At 34.7% G+C, this 17,112-nt stretch overlaps 1 pseudogene; it reads right to left on the bottom strand.

Annotated features, from left to right (window-relative positions):
- Positions 1 to 451: 451 nt before the first annotated feature.
- Positions 452 to 17,112, bottom strand: part of LOC141495042 (gamma-secretase subunit APH-1B pseudogene) — a 29,399-nt pseudogene continuing 12,738 nt past the window's right edge.

Genomic DNA, 17,112 nt, shown 5'->3' with positions numbered 1-17,112 from the left:
GGTCTGTATTTTCTTTTATAACATAACTAATATGGAAATGTTTTGCATGACTGTGCATGTATATCCTATATCAAATTGCTTGCCTTCTCAACTGGGGGAAGGGGAGGAAGAAAGGGAGAGAATTTAAAAATAAATGCTAAAAATTATTTTTACATCAGATTGGGACAAAATATATTAGAAATTTTTTTTTTTAAAAAAGATCTTTTGGGGCGGCTAGGTGGCACAGTGGATAAAGCACCGGCCCTGGAGTCAGGAGCACCTGGGTTCAAATCCGGTCTCAGACACCCAACAACTACCTAGCTGTGTGGCCCTGGGCAAGCCACTCAATCCCACCTGCCCTGCAAAAAAAACCTAAAAAAAAAGGATAGTTATCCTAATTTCAATTACAATTACTTTCCAACATTTCAAAGATAATTTTTAAATCTCTAACATTAATTCTGGATGGGAAAAAACTTCAAAAACATAACTATTAATAAACATTTTATTTTGACTAAAAAGCATTTAGAATCAGTGTCTATTCTGTCTTATAAGCCACTAATTAAACTAACCCTAAAAGGGATGTGCTTTAATGACACACACAAAAAGGACCACAGAAATGAATAGTCCTTTAACTTTTTGTGGATCCATAACTAAAAAAGATGTAGGTTCAGCAAGCAGCATATTCTTCATGTATTAATTTAACCATATTGAATGTATAAAGACACAGCTACACATTCCTTTCATATATTCTTGGACTTGCCCCAGGGAGTTATCATTTATGTATACATTTCAGACTGCTGCTGGACAGAAGCCTTATTAAATGAGAATCACGTATCTAGTTAGCATTTTTTTCCTTCTAAAATCAACCAGAAAAAGAATTTTAGAAAAAGGCACAGTTGTGCTTCCTCTAAAAACACAGAAAGCTGTGCAGGGAGGTCCCAATTCTCAGATGTTATCTGGCACGCTGGTTGGAAAGAAGGAAGTCCTTGTCTCGGCACAACAGGCATCGTTTCAAATTTCGACAAGAGCCACCAGCAGTGAAGAATGCCCAGATACCCATGAGCAGCATGATAACATATGATGCTGCTAAACTCGCCTTATAATAGGGATTCAGGAAGGTCAGACCTGACACCAGCAGATGATTCATGATGACCACGATTAGTGCCCACCAGTTTTTAGTCTCACATGCATCGAAAAACACAACTCCCCAGAAGACATGCAGCAAAACCATAACTAGAGTCATGAAAGCTGATGCAAGGAAGAAGTGAGGAGGATCTCCATATATACCCACTATTCCTGGTCCCAAGGAATCATACGGGATATTGACAAAGGAAAATACTCCACTCATAATTCCAAAACCTAAGCCAGATACATAGGACAGCTGTCTTATAGAAATTGGTGATGTCTCCTCTTGGCTTATGGTCAGCAAACCCTTATTAGCTTTTTTTTAAAAGTTTATAATATGCAAACCGGAAGAACTCTTGGATTATGACTGAGCATAATACTCCAAAGATAAGCAAACCTCTCTGCACTGATTCATCTTTGGTTCTACTAAGGGTTACTGCAACGAACCAAATGAGGGAGGAGAGCAGCAGAGACACCAACCAGAAGAAAGCTCCGGCGATGAGGAAGATGATGCGTAGCGGGTCGGACGTTATGGTGAAGATATAGAGAGCTAGGGCCGGCCCGAAGGCAATGCAGGTGCAGCCGAGGAACACGGCGGCCGTCTTGGCGGCCCGGGGCGGCGGCGTAGGGCGGAGGAGGGGGCGGCGTCCGGCGGGGCCAGGTGAGCGGGCGGAAGGCCGCACCCCGACCCCCACCGCGGAGAGGCAGCGGCGCTCCCAGGGACTACGGGCTGCTGCGGCCTCCCCGCGCCGCCGCCGCCGCCGCAGGCATGTAACCCCGCCCCGCGCCGGCCCAGGCCTGGGCGCGCCGGCTCCGAGCGGCAAAACCCCGGAGCGACGCGCTGCGGCGGGGGCGGGGGAGGAGGGGGACTCTATTTTCTTAAATATCTATTTTCTCCCCTAAAAAATTACATTTACTTTTACGGGGTAGGTGATTCTTTATTATAATCCTAATTCCTTTGCTGTCCAGTATATAATATTCTAAGATTTCTGTGTAATCCTGACTATAGCTCTATGATATTTGAATTGATTTTCTTTTGATTGCTTGCAATACTTTTTCTTTAATCTGTGACCTCTGGAATTTGGTTCCTGCAACATCATGATATTCTGATTTCTTTGAGACAGTGATTGATGGGTTCTTTCAATTTCTACTATACCTTCTGGCTCTAAAGGAAAAGGCAGTTTTCTTTGATAATTTCTTACAATAATTCTGATATTATCTCTTCTTGACCTGGTTTTCAGATAATACAGTAATTCTGATATTATCTCTCCTGGACCATTGGCTTTTCCAATGAGCAAATTCACATGTTCTTCTACTTTTTTACTTTAAAAAAATTTTTTTATTGTGTCTTGATATCGCATAGAGTTTTTGGTATCCACTTGTTCAATTTTAATTTTTAAAGTTTTATTTTCTTCAGTGAGATTTTGTATTTATTTTTCCATTTGATCAGTTCAATTTTTTAGGTAGTGATTTGCCTCAGCAAATTTTTATATATCTTTTCCCTTGCTTTACTCTTTACCATGATTCTCTTACAATATTCTCATGTAATTTTCCTAATTTTATTTCTCCAATTTGTTTTTTAAAATAATTTTTCAGATCTTCTAGGAATTCGTTTTGTCCATGAGACCAAATTACATTTTTCTTTGAGGTTTCATATGTAGCCACTTTGATAGTATTGCTTTTATGTGAGAGTTTGGCTCTGGCCTTCACTATCTCAAGCTTTTTTGCTAGCTTTCTGGATCTTACTCCTGGCCTTCATTGGGCTTCAGGGCTCAGCTACATGCTTTATTCTGGAGGGTAGACTTCCTTTCTGGCTTGTATCAGGCTCTAGGGCCTCTCTGTTGACTTCCCCCCAGTTGTTGAGTTTTTAGCTGCTGGTGGTCTGCTCCATATAGGTAGATTCTTCCTACTGGGTTATTATAGTAAGACGGTCTTTCTGGTGGCTGACCTGGGTGGAGAGATGTTGATGGTCTGTCCAAGGGGTGAAGCCCTGCGGCTGTCTTGCTATGGAAACAGAGCTCTCTGCTGATAGACCCCAGGGGTGGGGTGTCTTATTTATTGACTAGCCCTAGGACAAGACTTTAGTACTGGGATCCAAGTACTGGTAACCTGTGCAGAGGGTGGGGCTGCTTTAGTGGGATCTTGCTGTGCTGCAAAGTCTGCTCATTTTATTAGGGGGCTGCTGGTTTTCAGGAGGATGGGGCCCCACTGGTAGATTTCCTCATTCTGAAAATCTTGCTGAATGTCTGCTGCTGCTGCTGTTGTTGATGATGATGATAATGTCGATGCTACTGATTTTGGACCTCACTCTCTTCCCACCCCAGTGAGACAGACTTTTCTTTTAAGTCTGGTAAGGTAAACTGCTTCTCTGCTCCTAGATCAATTCTGAGAGAGTTTTCTAGTTTGTAGAGAAACTTGGAAGGGCTTCAGAGGATTCCTTCCTCATTCTACCCTCTTGGGACCAAAAGTTCTCCTACTCGTTTTGAACAGTTCTCATTGTTAAGGCAGACCTATTGCTCCTAGTTCTAACTCTGATATCAGTAATCAGATGAATCACAAGACATGAATCAAATGGATCATTATTTATTTTTTACTTTCTTTAAGAACCCATGAGCCATATTTTAAAATCCTATTTTCTCCAAAGCTGGTATTCATTTGGAAAAAAAAGTCACTTGGGATAACTTCCCATATAATTTCATGGTAGAAACTTTTTCTAGTATCATTAAGTTCTTGTAAAAGATGATATCAGTATTAAAACATTTACCTATTCATAATAACTAAACATTTAATACTATAATGGAGTAAATTAAACAGTGCATTTTAAAAGATGCTAGTGAACAATTTTTAAGTACTGGAAAAAATTATGAAGATGTCTGGAACAGCTCACTGTCTATTTTTTAAAATGGCATTAAAAGTGACAGAAATTTTGAAACTGAACCTGGTCTCCTGTTTATACTGAAAACCAATGTTTGAAACTTATTTTAGAGTACCTTTGGCTACTGTTTCAAAACGTAATTATTGTTCCTTACTTTAACAGTTTGAAAAATACTTCCACACAAACAATTCAAAGTAAGACGGTGCTTCCTTTACAATCCTTAGTTATTTTTCATTAATAAAGTTTTATAATTTTTTAAATATTTACAAATTCATTAAAGGATATGCATGTTAGTGTAAATTTTGTTTTTTGTTCTATAATTATGAAAATGGCCCTGACATATTTTGCTAGATTTTTGGCTTCTACAGCTGTTAGACCCCACCCAATGAGTATGAAATAAATACTACATCATCCAGTGTAATGACACTAGCTTTACTTATAAGCACTGAGTAAAAAAAAATATTAAAGGAAAAGAAGTTTTATGAAAGAACACAGGAAACCAAACAGAAAGCTTAAAAAAACAAACATCTCTTCCAAAGATCATAGAGTTAGAGTTCAAAACAACAACAAAAAAACTTCAGAAATTACCTTATCAAGCCCTCTCTTTTTATAGATGAGGAAACTGAGATGTAGAAAATCTAAGGAAATTGCACAAGATGACATTGGAACTAAGTGGCATTTTCTAAATTCCAACCCATTCCTGTTGATTCCAAATCCAGCTTTTCTCCATTTAATCTTCCTACCTTTTTTAGTGATATGCAAACTCCCTATTCACCATAGATTTGAAGCACATTGACTTTGACTCCTTCTGCAAGTCATGCTATTGGAAAATTTAATTATTTTTGTCAGTTCCATCCTACTATCTATAAAAAGTTCAGGATATGCCTCTCCTTACCTTAATTGAACATTTGTCTTTTAATCACTTAACTTCCTTATTTTTTCCTTTTGTTCTCTTGGTTAAAACTTTCTGTCATTTTCTATAATCTTGGCCAAAAGAGGTAAGATCTTTTCTGGAAGAAGGAACAGTTCTCTCTGGAATGTAACACAACTCCAGTGATGCAATACAAAGTCCAAGTAATTTTTCTACCTAAAATTAATCCCCTTTATCACCATTCTTATTAGTCACTAGTCAAACAAGGGTTTGCTCAGGAGTAGACTCACTGTCACTCTGTAGCTTGTTGGTGCTGCTCATCACCAATTCAGGATCCAGATACACTGACTATAAATCTTTCACTGTTTTGAAATCTGGGAGTCTCCCCTACTTGCTTTAAAGATGATTTGTATTAGTTTCTACCCAATTCACAGTTTAAAGCAACTGGGATGTGTTTATTGAAATCATTGAAATCTATCAACAGAATGCTGGCTGTTTCATGCCTAATTTGAGGGATGGGAGGAATGGAGTCAGGGAAGAGAGGAATGCATATTTTCCTGCAGACATCATTTATTTTGGAAAGAGAAAAATGAGATTTTAAAAATACATATATATGTATGTGTCTGCATGTGTGTGGTTCACATGAGGAGAGAAAAAAATGTGAGAGGCAAGGGCAATAAGAAAAGAGAGAGGAAGAAGATATTTATAGGAAGTCTCAGCTATGAAGGATTTCCCATCTTAGTAACACCTAATTAAGGACCAAGGCCACAATTGTGGCTCTCTTTCATTCTTAACCACTCTCACCTTTTTCAGAGTGGTTGAGCTTCCAAGCCCTCAGGAGGGAATATATAAGCCAAAATGACAAGTCAGAGTGGCAAAAGAAATGTGCTCCCTCAAACCATATGATACACCTTTCAGCATCCACAAACTTTAATTGAAAGGCTCAAGGTCAATATCTGAAGGACCCAGGAGGACAAAAGGGAATAGAGCAGAGAGAGTTAAACTCCATATTTTGACTGCCCTAGCATATAGCCATGTTTTTTCAAATAATGAGCTTGGTGGAGTGGCAACATTTTGAGATCCCTGCTGGGACCAGAATATAAAAATGAAAATTACTAGACTCAAGCATATAGATAGCTGGGGAGAGGTCTGAGTTCATATATACAAAACGTGAGGGGAAGCCAATACTCAGAGTTGAGGTTCCTGAATATTTATCAGTTGAGTGGCTTTCCTGGATGACATAAAATTAAACATCCCTTGAGAATTGTGTTGTGTTTTCTAAACTCTTTTACTTTACTTGAGGACCAGTTAGTGGAGTGCATTGAACTGAGAATTTCTTACAACTCCTCAGGTTTCCTAAACCTCCAGGCCAATCCACTGCATCATTAAACAAAATGTTGAAAACTTTAACGGCAGCATTAAAGACCAAAAACAAAAAAATTAACATAAACACAGTTTATTATAGTCAGCTAAAACTACTAAAAAGTTCTAAAACTCTTTGGAAAGGAAACATGCTAAAACGGAAAGGGTAATGAATTTGGAATCCTCTTAATTCCAAAATCTTTCCTCTCTTGATTAAGTATAATGTATCCTTTGTATCACTTGTTCAAAGATGCTTTTTAAGGTTACTAGGTAATGCAATGTATAGAATGCTGAGTCTAGAGTCGAGAGAGTCCTGAATTCAAATTCAGTTTCAAACATTTACTACCAGGTGAAGCAGGACAAGTTATATAACCCCTACCTCAGTTTACACATCTGTAAAATGAAGATAATAGAGGTAACATAGTAAAGATCTAATGGAAATATTAATTATAAAGTATTTACCATAGGACCAAGCACATAGTAAGTACTAAATAAATATTAGGTATTATCATGTTATGATATCTTCCATTAGACTGTGAGTTTCCAGAGAGAACTTTTTCATATCCTTAGCTCTCAACACACTTCTAGACCCATAATAGTCTCTTAATAAATGTTTATGAACTGACTGAAATCGGAGAACCTCATTTAAATTCAGTCTTTGTCATTTGTTTCACATCCTATACTGTAAAAAATCATTTAACTTCTTTAAGTCTTTTTTCTTTATCTAAAAATTAGAGGGTTGAACTATGTAGTCTCCAGAGTCATCAGTCTTAAATCTGTCATCCCTTGGGAAAAATATATACAAGAAAAAGCACTTATTCACCCACACAAACATACGTTGCATTGGAAATAGATTTAACCAGGGCTGTCATATAATGCAAGTTTATGCTGTCTGGAGCCCCCCACTTCCTGGATTGACAAGTTAAAAGACATCTGTTTGTGAGACAATGACAAATAATATTTGGAGACTGTGTCTGGACTTGGAGGCTTTGTATTAATTATTGATATTTGAGTGTTTCTATTTGATTGTCAGTCACTGGAACAACTAGGCTGTGCAGTAGTGTGCCAGCCATGGAATCTAGAAGACTCATCTACCTGAATTCAGATGTGGCCTCAGACATATACAGCTATGTGACCCTGGGCAAGTCACGTAACCCTGTTTGCCTCAGTTTCCCCATCAGTACAAGTGCTGAAGATGGAAACTGCACATCACTTCAAGATCTCTGCCAAGAAAATCCCATTTAGGGTCATGGAGACAACTGAATAACAACAGTACTGTTTTTACTTGCTTTTGAGCAATGCTATTTTGAGGTTCAAATGAATGATGTGTTCATACTTTAGGAAGGGAAGACTTAGGAGAGTGTAAAGAGTGAGACTCAAAGACATTCTTTCTGCCAAGTTAAATAAAATTCCTTTTGTAGGGACCCTCCCTGAAAAGGGAGGGAGTGGGTTGTGAGAATTAAGTGAATAAAGGAAGTTTTCCTTGCTTTTGATAGGGACTAGAAGTTAGTTCCCCATCTTCTACCACTTTCTACATGTTGGTTTACTGTATCTGTGCTTTCTACCAGCAAAGACCAGAATGGAAATTAGAAAATAGAATGACTCCAGCTGTGGTGATAGTGCTCTGCCCAAAGTAAATAATCACTGTGCAGAAGTTTCTTTTTGGATTATCCCTGGCTTCCCACATATATACAATTTTCAATACAGGGCACGTGAAAGAGAGAAAAGGCTAATGATTTGAGTCCAGGAAAGGGCGTCAGCCATTCTGAGTTCCATTCCAGTCTCTACCACGAATTGACTGTATAATAATAATCAGAATGTTATTTAAAAAAAGAAAGAAAAGTGGACTATTCTTAGACTCTTTAGTCATAGACTTTAAAGAATTCAGCACATTAGCTCAAGAAAAATAAATGAAAACAATTGTTGAGGTATGAAGTAGGTCTGTGCTCAATCTACCAAAAATATGCATGGAGATATATTTTTTCCTCTGACAAATTACAGTGTGCCTATTGAACACTATTCTATATAAAGAAGACAAAAGAAAAATCTCTGGAATATAATTGAGGTAATTGATTAAATAAAAATATTAACACCTTTCTTTTCATAAGTTGGAAACAGAAAATTAATACTTCTTTGAGGATAAATTTGATCTAAAGTTAAAGTGATAGTGACTCCAAACTATGCCCAAATTCAAAATATAAATGAAATCATTTAAAGGGTAATTCTTCTAATGATTTAATAAGTAAAAGTAGTTATGGCAAGTTGGAAATTATTCAGTAATAAACTCATTGCTATACTCAAGTGGATGCATTTCTTTAAAATAATGTTTGAAATTTTAATCACTTTGTCAATTATTCAAGATGAGTTAATATTTAGTGCTATCCTAATAGATTTAGTATGGTGTAGTGAAAAGAAAGAGCTGGTCTTGGAGCCAGAAAGACATGAGAAAGTCTTGCCTCTAACAAATACTGGCTATGTGACTCCGTGCAAGTTATTAAATCCTCCATTGATCTAAGACTCAAACACTTTTGTCTCTAAGATCATGAATTGCTGAAAAGGCACTGACTTGTAGAGGGAGTTTTCTTATCTAGAAGTTATTTCTTCAAAATCAGAGATTTTGAGTCTATGATATCTTCATAAAGTGCTATATTTTGGTTGAAAGAATAGAATTGAGTACACTGTGTACATTGAATGACTAAAGTCATTCATATTTATGGCAAACCTAGGTGATTGATTTACATATAAGACATCATTTTTCACCTGGTGGCAGCCACTTGAGTTATAGGCTTAGTGAATACATAGGAAGAAATAAATCATCTTTTTAAATGTTAGCCTAGAAATCTCTAACCTAAAGTGAAAATAAATAGAAGCCATAAAACTGTAAATTTCTACTATATTCAGTTTACTTTTTGAACATATAATTCCCATTTGAATGGGAGTCTTCCTGATTTCCTTTCTGTTCCCTTCTGTGTATTTTTTAAAAATTGTTTCATTGGTCCACTGTATTTTTTTTAAACTTCCCTGTCCCTAGCTTTCCTATTCACCTCACTCATTTTTTGGGGTGGGGGTTGGAAATGGAAAAGAAAAGGAAAAAAACATTAAACAAGCAAGCCAAGGTAGGCAAAATAAAAGTCCTTCTGCATCTCCCACTTGTCCCAAAATTCTGCTTCGTGAGTCCATTTCCTCTCCAGGAGGAGGTAAGTTGCATGCTTCATTTTTAGTCCTTTAGTATTATGACTGATCATTGTTCTTAATTCTTTGAAAGCTATTTTTCTTTACAGTGTTATAATTTTATATGCTCTATTGCTTCTGATCACTTCACTCTGCATTAGATCATACAAGTATTATCAGGTTTCCCTGAAACCATCTCTTTCATCATTTCTCATGGTCCAATAATATTTTTTGAATTCATAGACTTTCATTTGTCCATCAATTCCCAAAATTATGAATACCTCCTTTAATTTCAATTAAAAAAATGTCTGCTCTAAATATTTTTGTACACGAGTCATCTTATATCCTTGGGGAATAGGCCTAGAAGAAAGTGGTATGCACAGTTTAATGACTTTCTAGGTATAATTCCAAATTCTTTTTTTTGGAATGGTGACACAAGCTCACAGTTCTACAAACCTTGCGTCATTTAATGTTTCTGTTTTTCCATAGCTCATTCAACAATTTTCATCATTAAGGACTTTGTACTAGAGACCATACCACATTACATGGTCAAGCCTTTAAGAATTTGGATTATTTAAGGAGACAAGTTTTAAAATGGGGAAAATGACCTACTTTGAGATAAAATAAGCAATCTATTTTCAGGGGGCAAGTATTGTGGTGTTTCCCCTTCTGTTATACCATGTGATTTCCAAGAGGAAATAGTCATTGTAACCTTGATTCTCACATTCCATTTTGTCAAAGCTTTAATTATATTATTTTGTAATAGTATGTCTTTAGCTGTGTTAGTGTCACCCTCATTCCCCCAGCTAGACTATAAAATCCTTGAGAGTAAGGACTTTGTCTTATTTATATCTTGCCAGCTCCTCTAGCACTTTGTATAGTAGATAAAATTTTATTTGTTGTATTACATGAATGTCTTAATCAGAAAGAAGAAAGTGTTCAATGGAAGGAGAAGAATGCAACTCAAACTTTTTTTTTTCTTATGTAACTTTTATCAAAGTGATTTGTTAATAAATTTGAAAGTTCCAGCAATCCTGAGTATTTTTAATTAATTTTCTTCTTTAGATAGCTTTGTTTATTTATCATAACTATTCTTACCTTTGAAATTTGAAAACTGCTTATATATTTACTCTGGTAATTCAGAAAATCTGTTATTTTGTCAATGTCTGTACTTTTTCTGGTGGGATATTTTGAGACTCATCTACACGGTCTAACTCAGAGATACCATTGTTGATATTGTCCCAAAATTTCTCCACAGAAGATGCCCCGATTTGCTGGGATCCTTCCTGAAGATCTCATGACATTGCAACCAATAAAAATTTCTGCAATCTCAGCCACCTCTTTCTTCAATCATTCATGTAACTAATGATATTTGGTTTTTTGCCACATCCCTCATGATGCTCTTCATTATGTTGCAGTATACTCACAGCCTTTTGGATCCTTTCTACTATCCAGTGAGTGATTGCAATATTAGATAACTATTATATTTACCATAAGTGGAAATATATAGCCAAGTTCTCTGCTTTTTATCTGCATGAATAACTATCAATGTGTGATACACTAATGCAATATGTTTTGTAATATAAAAGTAATCCATTTTTTAAAAAACTCTAGGATTTTGAGTTCCATACAACATGATAAATTTAAGATCCAATATTAAAACTAAGATGGAGTTGTTTAATTGGCACATAAAAAAGTAATAAAATAGCTAATTTCTCCTTGGAAAGAATTAAAATCAGTTTGAAGAAATTTTGTTCACTCTAAGTTTATTTCTAACATTGAAAAATATGCTATTTCTCTTTGACTTGAAAAGCCCTGCTCTCTGCCCATTCATAACATTATATTAAACCACTCATACTAAATTCCTCACTGGATGGTTCACAACCCTGGTTAACTTATTGTTACTGTTAGTTGTTGTAAATATCAGACTTTATATTTTAAATGCAAATTTCATTTGATTCTTACCAAAACCTGTGATGAAGTAAACCCCATTTTGCAAATTAGTATCACAATAGAAGTCAAATGATTTGTTTGACGGCATACTAGTCAAAAAAACTTTTATTCATCATTTCTTACGTACCAACCATTGTGATGATGATGATGATGATGATGATGATGATGATGATGATGATTTTTGTCCTTCATTCTCGAAGAAAAAGACCATGACATCAGCGAGGTGAAACCATGAAAGTACATGACTTGGATTTGAGTGAGGGGGTGCTGTGATAAGTCACCAGACTTACTTTCTCCTCCAGAATCATCTGGGTCCAGTGGCCAGATATGAATCAGGACAACTGAAGGTGGAAATCAGTGTTAAATGACTTGCACACGGTCATACACAGCTAGCAAGAATCAAGTGTCTGAGATTGGATTCCCCTAAATCACCTAAATATCAGGGGAATGATGTGAACTCAAATCTTCCTGTTTCCAAAACTGGTGCTCTTTTCACTATACCATATATCTTCTGGAAAAATGTGGTTGATTTAAAAAAAAGCAGATCTAAATTTTCAAGAAAATACTTTAAAGTAGTACATAGTTTCCTAAATATAACTCATCCCTCTAATACTTAATTCTGGACCTAATTAACAAAACTGATGAAGCAGCTGAATTGATTTTATATTAAACTATATCCTGTAGTCAGAATAACAAATATTTTTTGCACTATGTGGAAACTTAAGCCAAATTTTGCTGAATTATTATGAATACCACATAGTAGATTCTGCAGTATGGAGGCTTAATCCATTCAGCACAAAATTAATAGCAAAAAAAATAATCTTGGGGGTCTTTTTAAGGACCTTCTTCCATTTGGACATTGACAAAATAACAATAATAATAGTTTCCCAGTTACGATATACATCTCAGGTTTGAGGTTACTGTGCAGTGATTTGCCCAAGGAAAACTCAGGATTTCTACAAAAATAAACATTTTTAACTCCAGCAGTCATGTCTATTTAAGTTACCAGAAGAGCTTGTTCTTTTTATTTTTTCCATGGTCAATATGTGAGTTCTTTGAAGAAGGTATAGATCCACATATGATCAAAAGGGCACAAAATTATAGTTAGGAGGACCTCAAAGGTCATCTAGAGTCCTAAATCAACTTTTTCAATTTATTTTCTCACCTATTTCCTTCAATTTTTTTCGATAAGGAAATGGAATTCCAGAGAAATTAAATGACTTGACAGTTTATCACAAAGACATTAAGTATGGATGAAAGAATCTGAATCCAAGGCTTCATGTCCTATAATTTTTCTATATTGACCTACACCCCCTAACCCACCTCTCTCTCTTTGAGTTGAAATGATATCAATGATCAAATTGACAAACTTGAACTGACCTTTTGGTTTGTTTTTTAAGATAAAAATTTCTCTTTTTTCTCTCTGCCTTAATCTGTGTCTCTTTCACACACATTTGCACATGTACATGTATTCACATATATACAAATGAATTTGGAAAATTTCACATGGAGACTCAGACTTTAGAAGGACTAGAGCCATATATATAAATAACTACAAGGAACCATGTGCTAAGGGCCAACACCCAACAGACACACAGAAGGAAAAATGAAACTTGATGAGAGAGGAAAGATATTCTGAAACTTGGCAAGACCAAATATTTGAGAAGATGGAGACTCTTACCATTGTTTAGAGCTATCCCTAAACCCTACCCCAATTTGTCAGCTCTCTCTCATTTTTCTACATATTGCTTGTAGATGTTTCATATTTAATTGCATATTTGTTCTCTGCCACCACTATATTCTCCATGAACATGTAATTTTGCCTGGAAGACAAAAATTGCTTTGTTTTTACCTTTGTACCTCCTGATACCTACATTATACCATCTCTGGCACATCTCGGATACTTATTGAAATTAACTGAGGTCCTACTGGAAACATAATGCTGTTTTAGGCTCTATGGCTGTAGAAATAGTTTGGACATAGTCTCTACCCTTAAGGAATTTATAGTCCTGAATTCATATCTCCTGATTATAAACTTAGTACCCTTTTATACCACCCAGTTTATTATCTCCTGTAAACATTAAAATCTTTCCTAGAAAAAGGCTGTAGACAACTTGGTTGAATGTATTGAAGTGAAATAGTATTTAATGGACCATAATGAAATGTTAGCAGGGCTTGGAGCCTGCTCACTAAAGTTGTTACTTTAGGAGAGCTGCCTAATCTTCAGAAGTAATTTGGTAGCTCTTACTGGCACCTCTACTAAGACTAACACATAGCCAGTGTGTTGAAATATTCATGCATTTAATGGGTAAAAGTTACTAAACTTGAAAAATGATCTTTTTTTAAAAAAATTGTTCATTTCATTAAAAACAAGTATAAGACACTTGGGAGATGGGCTCTACCATATATAAATACCATAATGAACTCTTCAAAAACCTTTGAAACTAGTACTATATACATCATAACTGGAGCATGGACAGACTGATATCTGAGTAGTCAGCTAGCAACTGACCCCTCACAAGGGTTATTTAAATGTTTGGAATAAAAAGTGTGATGGTTTTTCTCTCTTTCTGTAAATAGGAACTTGGTAGTTTGAGACCTTATTTCAATAAAGGAAACACTATATAAATGAGCAAAGGAAGCAACCATTCTAGTGACTTGGTAGTTCATTAATTAACGTGCATGTGGAAACCATTTCCATTTTAATTGATTATTTTTCTTTATCAACCTTCAAACCTATCCTAAGAATTCACAGTCTCTCTAAAAAGAGTTTGTTGTTTTTATTATTTAAAGCATAGCTTAATTGATGTTACTTTTAAAAAATATAATGTTATTATTCTGAGACTTTAAAAACTGACAACTAAGTTTTTTAGAAATCTCTTACGTATGCCTTTGTTCAATAAAGGAAATCTTTTTTTCAGCGTGTGAAATGTTCCATTTACAATCTTGCCCAGATCTCAAAGGAATATTATAAAATACTAACATAAGTGAAAAGAGGACCTTAATGATGGATTGTAGGTTAAGTAAACACCTTACTTCTTTAATGTCCATAATGATTTTCTCATAGAAATTGGATATATGAAAGAGGGCCTTGAAGGTGTACAGAAACTTGTTGACACCTAGGTTTCAGACTTAAACTAACTTTCTTTTTCATCTTTTTGATAGTATTTGAGAGGTAGAGAATTGGCATTACAACTGTGGGGACCTGGGTCCAAGTCCCACTTCTAGTTATAAATGGTTTATGACCTTCCAGAAGTCACTAAATAGCTCAGAACCCAAAGTAATCTTTTAGGACTGTCAATTTAAGAGATTAGGACAACATGAATGTTCATAAAGAACATTTTAACTTGGTAATTTTCTTCATCATTGAAAAGAGAGTTCTAGTCCTTATATTTTTTCCTCAGTAAAAAAATTTAGAAACTAAAATTTGAAAATTATTTCAAAATCATTGTATTTTAAATTATACCTTGTATATCAGATTTAAAGACTTTTTGATCATCATTGTATTTTTATCTTATATGATGATCCTTTTTAAAATGCAGGGTCTTTGAAACTAATTTAAAGAATTTTTTTCCATTATATTCAAAGTGAGTTTTCAACATTCATCTCTTTGCAAAATTATGAGTTCCATATTTTTCTAAAAACTCCCCCCTCCCAATGGCAGCAAATATTCTATTACAAGTTGTACATATATAATCATGTTTAACATATTTACATATTAGTCATGCAGTGAAAGAGGAATTAGGGCTAAGGGGGAAAATCATAAAAAAGAAGAAAAAGCATAAAATAAATTTTGTGTGCTTTCAGACCCCATAATTTTGCTGGTTTTTTTCTGAATGTTCACATTTTTTTTACATCAGATCTCTCAGAATCATCTTTGATCACTGTACTGCTGGAAGGATCTGCAGCCATCATAATTGATTCATCTCACAATTTTACCATTAATGTGTATAATGTCCTCCTGGTTCTGCTCACTTCACTCAGCATCAGTTCATACAAGTTATTCCATGCTTTTCTAAAGTCTAATCATTCAAGATTTCTTACAGAATTGTACCTCAATAACATTCATATACTATGACTTCTTTTTCTTCAAATTTTATTTATTTAAGGCAATGGAGTTAAGTGACTTGCCCAAGGTCACACAGCAAGGTAATTATTTATTGAGTGTCTGAGGCCACATTTGAACTCAGGTCCTCCTAACTCCAGGATCAGTGCTCTATCCAGTACACCATCTAGTTGCCCCTATACCATAACCATTCCCCAAATGAAGGGCATTCCCTCAATTTTCAATTCTTTGCCACAACAAAAAAGAAATGCTATAAATATTTTTGTACATGTGGGTCTTTTTCCCTTTTTATGATCTCTTTGGGACATAGACTTAGTAGTGGTTTTGCTGGATCAAAGGGTATACACAGTTTTATTGCCCTATAGGCATGGTTTCAAATTGTTCTCCAGAATGATTGATCAGTTTATAACTCCATCATTAGTGCATTAGTGTTCCATTTTTTCCATATCCTCTCCAACATAAATTATTTACCTTTTTTGTTGCTTTAGTCAATTTGATATATGTGAAGTGGTACTCAGAATTGTTTTAATTTGCATTTTCCAATCTATAAAGATTTGGAGCAATTTTTATTGCAAAAGATAGTTTTAATTTCTTTATCTGAAAACTGTATATTCATATCCTTTGATCATTTTTCAGTTGGAGAATGTATTCACCCATAAATTTGATTCAGTTCTTTATATATTTTTGAAATGAGTCCTTTATCAAAAACAGATAATTATGTCAATATTCCATTTTTGAAAACGTGGCTACTTTATGACAATTACATTTAAAGCTTGATGGCTTTAGATAGTTATTGTTTATCATTTTAATGAAAACCACATTTTTTCCTATGCTCTCTAGTTTTTTTATAGGAATGGGTGCTATAGTTTGCTAAAGCCTTTAACAGTATCTAAGGAAATAACAATCTGATTTCTGTTAGATTTGTTATTGATATGGTCAATTATGCTGATTGCATTCCTAATATTGAGCTATTTCTATCTGTATAAATTCTACTTGATAATGTTGTGTTTTCCCAGTAATAACTTGCTATAATCTCTTTGCTAATGTTTTTTTAAATTTTGCCTTAAGATACATTAAGGATGTTAGACTATAATTTTATTTGTCTGTTTTGGCTCTTCTTGATTTAGATTTTAGATTTTAAAACTGTGTTGGTCATAAAAGAAATTGGCAGAACTTCTTCACCTAATTTTTGAAATTATTTTATAAAATTAGAATTAATTGTTCTTTAAATGTTTTGCAAAATTTACTTCTAAATTCATTTGACCCTGGAAACTTTTTCTTAGGGAGTTTATTGATGGCTTCTTTAATTTCTTTTTTCTTCAACGGGGTCATATAAGTATCTTATTTCCTATTCTCTTAATCAGGGTAGTTTATATTTTTGTAAATATTCATCCATTTAACTTGAATTGTCAAATGTGTTGGCATAATATTGAGTAAAGTTCTTCAAATTACTACTTTAATTTCTTCCTCAGAGGTGATGAGTTCATTATTTTTATTTCTGATACTTTTCTTTCTTTTTTAATTCATATTAAACTAAGATTTATCTATTTTATTGGCTTTTTTCATCAAGCCAGCTATTTTTTTCATTACTTCAATAGTTTTCTTGCTGTTGTTAGTTTCTCTTTTGATTATCAGAATTTATAATTTGATATTTAATTGAGAATTTTCATTTGTTCTTTTTCTAGATTTTTTAGTTCTATGATTTAATTC

Source organism: Macrotis lagotis, chromosome 8 (genome assembly GCF_037893015.1).
Source record: "Macrotis lagotis isolate mMagLag1 chromosome 8, bilby.v1.9.chrom.fasta, whole genome shotgun sequence".
NCBI lineage: Eukaryota > Metazoa > Chordata > Mammalia > Peramelemorphia > Peramelidae > Macrotis > Macrotis lagotis.
The sequence above is the reverse complement of the archived record's forward strand: the minus strand, read 5'-3'. Positions and strand labels throughout refer to the sequence as shown.